The following is a 6,225-nucleotide window of genomic DNA, read 5'->3' as shown; positions in this document are numbered from 1 at the left end:
ACCTAATATTGTTTCTGAGGATGTTTTTGTATTTTATGTATCTCAGCTTGTTAGCAGTTTGTGTGCAGTTTTATTGTGTGAATGCTTCTAAAGCACTCGCACAACTGACAATTGTTTTCTTCCAGATGTTTTTACCAGTCTTGTTCCACAGTTTTTGTGCTATTTCAATAATTACTGTATCAAAACTTTCAACTCCTTCAGGACACTAATTTTTGTATTTAAGCAACATATATTTTTCAGATATTTAGCTTCTTGAGCCCTGTTTTTCCTCATTAAAAATGAACTGAGCAATTTTTAACAAACAATTCAAAATGTTCATAAATCTTTAATGCAGCTTTTACCTTTTGTTCTGGTTCTGCTTTTATTTACTCTTTGTTCAAATTTCATCTTCCTTTGGCTTCTACTTTGCTGGTTTTACTTTGTTTCAGCTATCATTTTGACCTTTTCTGCTATTCTTCAGCTAATTCCAACTATTTTGTGCTTCTCTTTTTTCAGCTATTCTAAGCTTTTATAATGCTCTCTGCTGCTTTCTGCTAACTTCAGCTGCGTTTTGTGTTTTTACATTTTAGCTATGGTAATTGGGATTTTTTTTCAGCTGAGTTCATCTTTTTGTCATAATTTTAGCTTCTTACTACTTACATCTGCAAATGTGCTGTTTCTGTTTCTTTGTGCCAATTTTAACTATTTTAGTTATTTAGCTATTTTTACACTCTAAAAATAGATTTTGGATTTATTTAACCATGTTATGTCAACTGGTTCCACCTAACTGAGTTGAAAAAATTCAAAGCAAACTTGTGTTCTTTGGTTAGAAACTGGGTAATCTTGCTTTGAATTTACTCAACTCAGTTAAGTGGAACCAGCTGACATAACATCATTAAGAAAATCCAACGTTTTTTTTTTCTTAGAGTGTTGGCTAGTTTCAGTTGTATTTTAGATATTTCAGCAAAAATCTTTCAGCATTAAGCATTCACACTACGTTTTTGTTAAAATGCAAATTCTCGAGTTATAATCTTAAATTTTACAATGAAACTAAATGAARAGCTTGTTTCCATAAAAGAAAGGACATTTGTGTTTGGTAGATTATTTCTTTGTTGTAACAATTCCCGCTATAGACAAATTATTTAACCTAATCTAAATTAATTGCTATTCTAGTAAACATACTAAATGATTTTCTGTAACTTTTTTGCATAAAATGTAAAATTTAAGCACAGAAATTACTCATGTTTTTTTTCCAAACTACTCATTTAGAAAAGATTCAACATRTCAGCATCACCTGTCAATTACAACAATAACATTTTTGTGTATAACTCCTTTGTCCCATAAGTGAGACTACAGTATCTCTGACTGACAGTGATTGCAGCAAAGAAAAAGGACCATTAGTTTCCCGGCTTCTTGTAAGCGATCACATCACACTAGGGCAACCTTCCCCTGCGACTCTGCTCTTATCTGTTGCCTTTTTTCCTGTTTTTTTTCCCTGATTGTCTCCCTCTCTGTGTCTTTATCAAAAACTCTCCAACTTCCCACTCACATTTCTCCACTGTGGAGAGCTGACCATGGGTGTGTAGCGGTGTGTGTACACGCTGCAGTGGAGGGTTTGTTGTGTAACAAAGCAGTCGTTTTTTGAAGCAGCATATTGGGTTAGTTCTCCACATTTGTTGTTTGAATCATCTCAGAGGAGAGGTTTCCTATTGATTCAGAACCAACAAGACATACAGGAGTGCTTGTTGATTTTTTTCACACAGAATGATGATCAGTTTTTCACTCTTTTTTATAGATGAAATGACCACTAGAGTATATCCATTGAATAATCAAAAAGAGTCCATCTCTCAGTGTAATCCCCCTGCTGCATAAGTTACCATCTGTAAAACTAGGTCATTTCTTTTTGCATCTTTTATGAGCATTAACAAGAAGATGAAACTGAAGAGGCTGACAATAGATCCTTGCAGAACGCTCCATAAAACATGACAGACTTAGCCCTCACACAAATAAAAAAAAGAGCCAGCGAGGAAGAAGACGTTGGCCCCGAAGTCTTATTTTATCCCTACACTTCAAAACTATGGCTCTAATTACACTTTCAGATGATATAGCTGTGACCAGACGTGACTCGCGAGCTCGACATTGTCACGACCTTTTAAAACAAGCCTGACCCCCTTGTTCAGTTTTTTCCCCCACCGTGTGCGTTGTACATGAAACACAGCCTCAACATGCTGAATTCAATAAAAAAAACCTTTAATGAGATTTACTGTGAATTGGCCGTGATGGTAATTGCGGCGCTCTCTCATCTCTGAGTGACCCATAAGTCATAACCACGTGAGGAAATTTCTTTTAGAACTGTGGCGTTCTGAAGGCAGGGATATCCTGGGAATGCTGACGGGATGGTTGGGCTTTCAGATCACATTTGTGGCTTATTAATAATGAAGCATTTGTTAATGGGGCTTCTGGCTGCCACCAGACAAGCTCCTGATGTATTGTCAGCGTTTACGTGTTTAGATTCATGCAGTTTGACGTTTATTTATTGCTTTCTGGTTGGTTTTATGGATATTCTTATAAATTTTGCTCACCCTGTAAAAAGCAGACGTGTAAAAATAGCCACCACACGCAAAGGTGTGTTTACACGTGCCCGTGTTTGCGCGGTTGTTCTTCCTGGTGGTCCCGAGCAGCGACTCCTGCATAATGAAGGACAAACCATCAAGAAGACAATGATTAGCATTCTAGCGAATTCTGCTGCAGACCTCCTGTCTTCCCACCCTCCCTCCTCTCTTGTCGTATTTTTTTTTTCGTTTCTTTTTCCCCCCTCAGCTTGGAAGCGGCAGCGAGCATCAGCGGGCGAGCAAGCTGCAACAGAGTGTTGCAGTGTGGCATCGCCATGGCAACGGCCATGGTTCCTGACATTCATGTTGTGGAGAGCAGCGCTGTTGATTCATGAGACAAAAACACCGTGTTGGGGGGCACCCGCTTCATTATGGTGATATGTGTTGAGAAGACACATGTAGATCACATGCACTGAGGCTGATAGGTGATCAGTGACTGGCTGTTGGGTTAAACGTGCACACACACACACACACACACACACACACACACACACACACACACACAATACAGTTGTGTTGATTATGTTTTTATCCAAACTCAGACGTTTTCCTCAATTTTCCTGCCTCTGCTGCCCCCACCTGTGTGCAGTCAGGCTGGGAGAGGGAAACGGAGGGGAGAGGGGAGGTTTAAACAGTCACCTGCTTCTGATGTCCTATCACTGGAGCATCACAACAAAACATGACGCTCTATTTCCACGWCATGTGGAAATGCTCATGTTTGCAGCAGGGATGTGTTTGACTGTCAGATTTACTTTATGGGCCCGCAGTAAAAAAAAATAAAGCACACTGATAAAAAGCATCACAGCAAATATTTTCTGTCAAACGTGTTTCCTAATAACAAAAAAAATCTGAATATTACTCCAATGGATTTCATTTCTTTGCGCAGATTAAAGTGTTTACTGATTAAATAGAGTGAAGCTGGGGAGAGAGGTGTCTTTCTATGGGACACAATGCAGTCACTTCAAAGTTCTGTTATTTCATATTGGATGTACTCACAGCAAGCTGTGATTAAAAAACATGAAAAGGGTCCTGAGCTTTACCAAACTGCAGTTTTAGTGTTTACTCTAGTTTCCTGATATGCACTGCAAAAAAWGTCAGTCTAACCAAGTCTTAWACTTATAACCAGCCAMGTTTTCTTTATTTCAACAAGTCTTACCAAGAGCAATTGTTTTACTGCACTGAGAGATTAGATTCAGACTATAATCTAGTATTTTTAAATTTATKTTAGATGCCTAATGTTTGCAGTGTGACATGTAAATCTGAACTGAGGGTCACATTTAGCTAAAAGTGCTGTTTTTTTTTTATTTAAGGTGATCCTACATGTATGGGCTTTTCTCATATTAAATTGTTTTAACAGTGTTGATTTTATTAATTAAATGTCAAAATAGAAAATAAAAACATACACTACAATTTAATGGCAGTCTAATTTGCAGATAGTTTCGATATTTGTTGGTTATATGCACATTAGRCATTACATTTTTAATATTAAATAGTTTTGAATGAATAATCCAATGAATTTCATTGTGTCTATACTGTATATGATAATTTTTTGATTTTCTTGGTTACAAGATGCTTGTATCTAGTAACTAAGAAATTTTAAGAGTTTTGAATGAGGTGAGCTCTAAATAAAGAAAAATGTGGGTTTTCGCAATAAGAGACTACTTTTGTTGTGTAAATTTAAAAAATTTTAAAAGGCTGCAAGCGCAATATGAGTGGTTAGGGGAGTCTTCCTGGAACCAGTAAGTTGCAGGTTTGATCCCCCGTTCCAGCTGTCTCAGTTGTGTCCTTCCACACCACCCCCAATCAGTCCCATCAGTGCATGAATGTGATTTAAAGCCCTGGTTAGTCTCTGTCAGCTGATTTGTACATTTTAGCTTTGTAGAAAGCTGTGTGAATGGGTAAATGAGGGCACAGTTTGTGGTGTAAAGCGCTTTGAGTATCATGGTTGGATAGAAAGGTGCTATATAAGTACAGTCCATTTACTNTATATGATAATTTTTTGATTTTCTTTGTTACAAGATGCTTGTATCTAGTAACTAAGAAAATTTAAGAGTTTTGAATGAAGTGAGCTCTAAATAAAGAAAAATGTGGGTTTTCACAATAAGAGACTACTTTTGTTGTGTAAATTAAAAAAAATTTAAAAGGCTGCAAGCTCAATATGAGTGGTTAGGGGAGTCGTCCTGGAACCAGTAAGTTGCAGGTTTGATCCCCAGTTCCAGCTGTCTCAGTTGTGTCACCCCCAATCAGTCCCATCAGTGCATGGATGTGATTTAAAGCCCTGGTTAGTCTCTGTCAGCTGATTTGTACATGTTAGCTTTCTAGAAAGCTGTGTGAATGGGTAAATGAGGGCACAGTTTGTGGTGTAAAGCACTTTGAGTATCATGGTTGGATAGAAAGGCGCCATTTAAGAACAGTCCATTTACTAAAACTAAACAAAATGACAACTTAAAGACAGAAAAATAGATTATAAAATACAAACTTTTATTCTTTACTTTTTTAGCAGATCTGGTTGTGATTCTCCAAAACCCTTATGTCATGGACATTTAACCATTTAAGACCTAAATACCAACATGAAGTCACTCCCTCCGTCCCTCCATCTATTCCTCATTCACTGTTTGCAATGCTGTTTCTTTCTTTCTGCTCCTCTTCATTGTGTTGCTCTCCCAGTCAACTGTTGTTGGTGTAAATGCCATCTGAAGGACGCTGCACTCTTGTTTCACRATCAGCGTCGTCTGGGAAAACTGGTGGGAAAAAAAAGAGTTTTGTTCTCATTTCATTCAGTTCAGTTGACATTTAATCTGAAAAWGGTATTCTTTGCAAAACAAAGGTAGTGTTTCTCATGAAATATTCATAGAAATTAAACTCAATCCAGTCYTAAACATTCAGTGTCAGATTATGCTAACTTTTATTTAGGAGTAATTGTATTCGGAATAAGACATTGAAAGGTTTTGATTTTATTTTATTTTCCTCTGCAGAGTGAACAAAATGTCACAGTGACATTTTTCACGCAGCACCAACAGCGTTGAGGTGTCGCAGAAATGGGCTTTAAGTCGCTTTTGTCAGCATTAAGTAAAGAACTGGCTGAGATCAATGCCTTTTCAAAGTAAACTGGGTCATTAAGGGATAACCACCACCCACCTAACTCGCATCTCATTGACCACCTCTGGAGGGGAAAAGGATTGGAGTGGGAGAGGGAAACATAGACCTCACACATTCTCAGTGATTTGTAAAGCTGGGAGTCTAAGAGCTCGTTACACTTGTGTTGGAACATTAGACTGAATCAGCTGGTAATATTATGGTTATTTTTAGAGGTTGGTAGTAAAGTTACATTTACTTGAATAACCTTTTGGCAAATAAATGTACTTTTATGAGTAGTTTTACTACATTGTAATTTTTATTTTACTTGAGTAATGTTCTGAAGTATCGCTACTCTTATTTGAGTACACCCTTTGGGTACTCTACCCACCTCTGGTTATCATATGTGATTATTTCCAACTTTATATTAAAATCCTAAAACCCATAATCCTTTGCAAACACACTTTTTCTTTCCTTTTTTATGTTTTCTTTAGTTTTGTCTATTTAAACATTTGATATCTTAATAAGTTTCATTCAAGGATTCAAGGAAGTTTTATTG

At 37.1% G+C, this 6,225-nt stretch overlaps 1 protein-coding gene and 1 long non-coding RNA gene across 3 annotated transcripts in view; one reads left to right on the top strand and one right to left on the bottom strand.

The window, feature by feature from the left end:
* The window catches only part of gabbr2 (gamma-aminobutyric acid (GABA) B receptor, 2), a 208,860-nt gene that overhangs the window by 156,810 nt on the left and 45,825 nt on the right, over positions 1-6,225 (top strand). The gene's annotated exons all lie outside the window — the stretch shown is intronic.
* Positions 5,052-6,225, bottom strand: part of LOC106515738 (uncharacterized) — a 28,233-nt gene continuing 27,059 nt past the window's right edge. For both annotated transcript variants that reach the window (XR_001310038.1, XR_001310037.1), the window contains exon 2: positions 5,052-5,332. This is a non-coding gene — a long non-coding RNA (uncharacterized LOC106515738). The remainder of the gene's footprint in view (positions 5,333-6,225) is intronic.

The sequence above is a fragment of the Austrofundulus limnaeus genome, unplaced genomic scaffold (assembly GCF_001266775.1).
Source record: "Austrofundulus limnaeus strain Quisiro unplaced genomic scaffold, Austrofundulus_limnaeus-1.0 Scaffold32, whole genome shotgun sequence".
NCBI classification, from domain to species: Eukaryota; Metazoa; Chordata; class Actinopteri; order Cyprinodontiformes; family Rivulidae; genus Austrofundulus; species Austrofundulus limnaeus.
The sequence above is the reverse complement of the archived record's forward strand: the minus strand, read 5'-3'. Positions and strand labels throughout refer to the sequence as shown.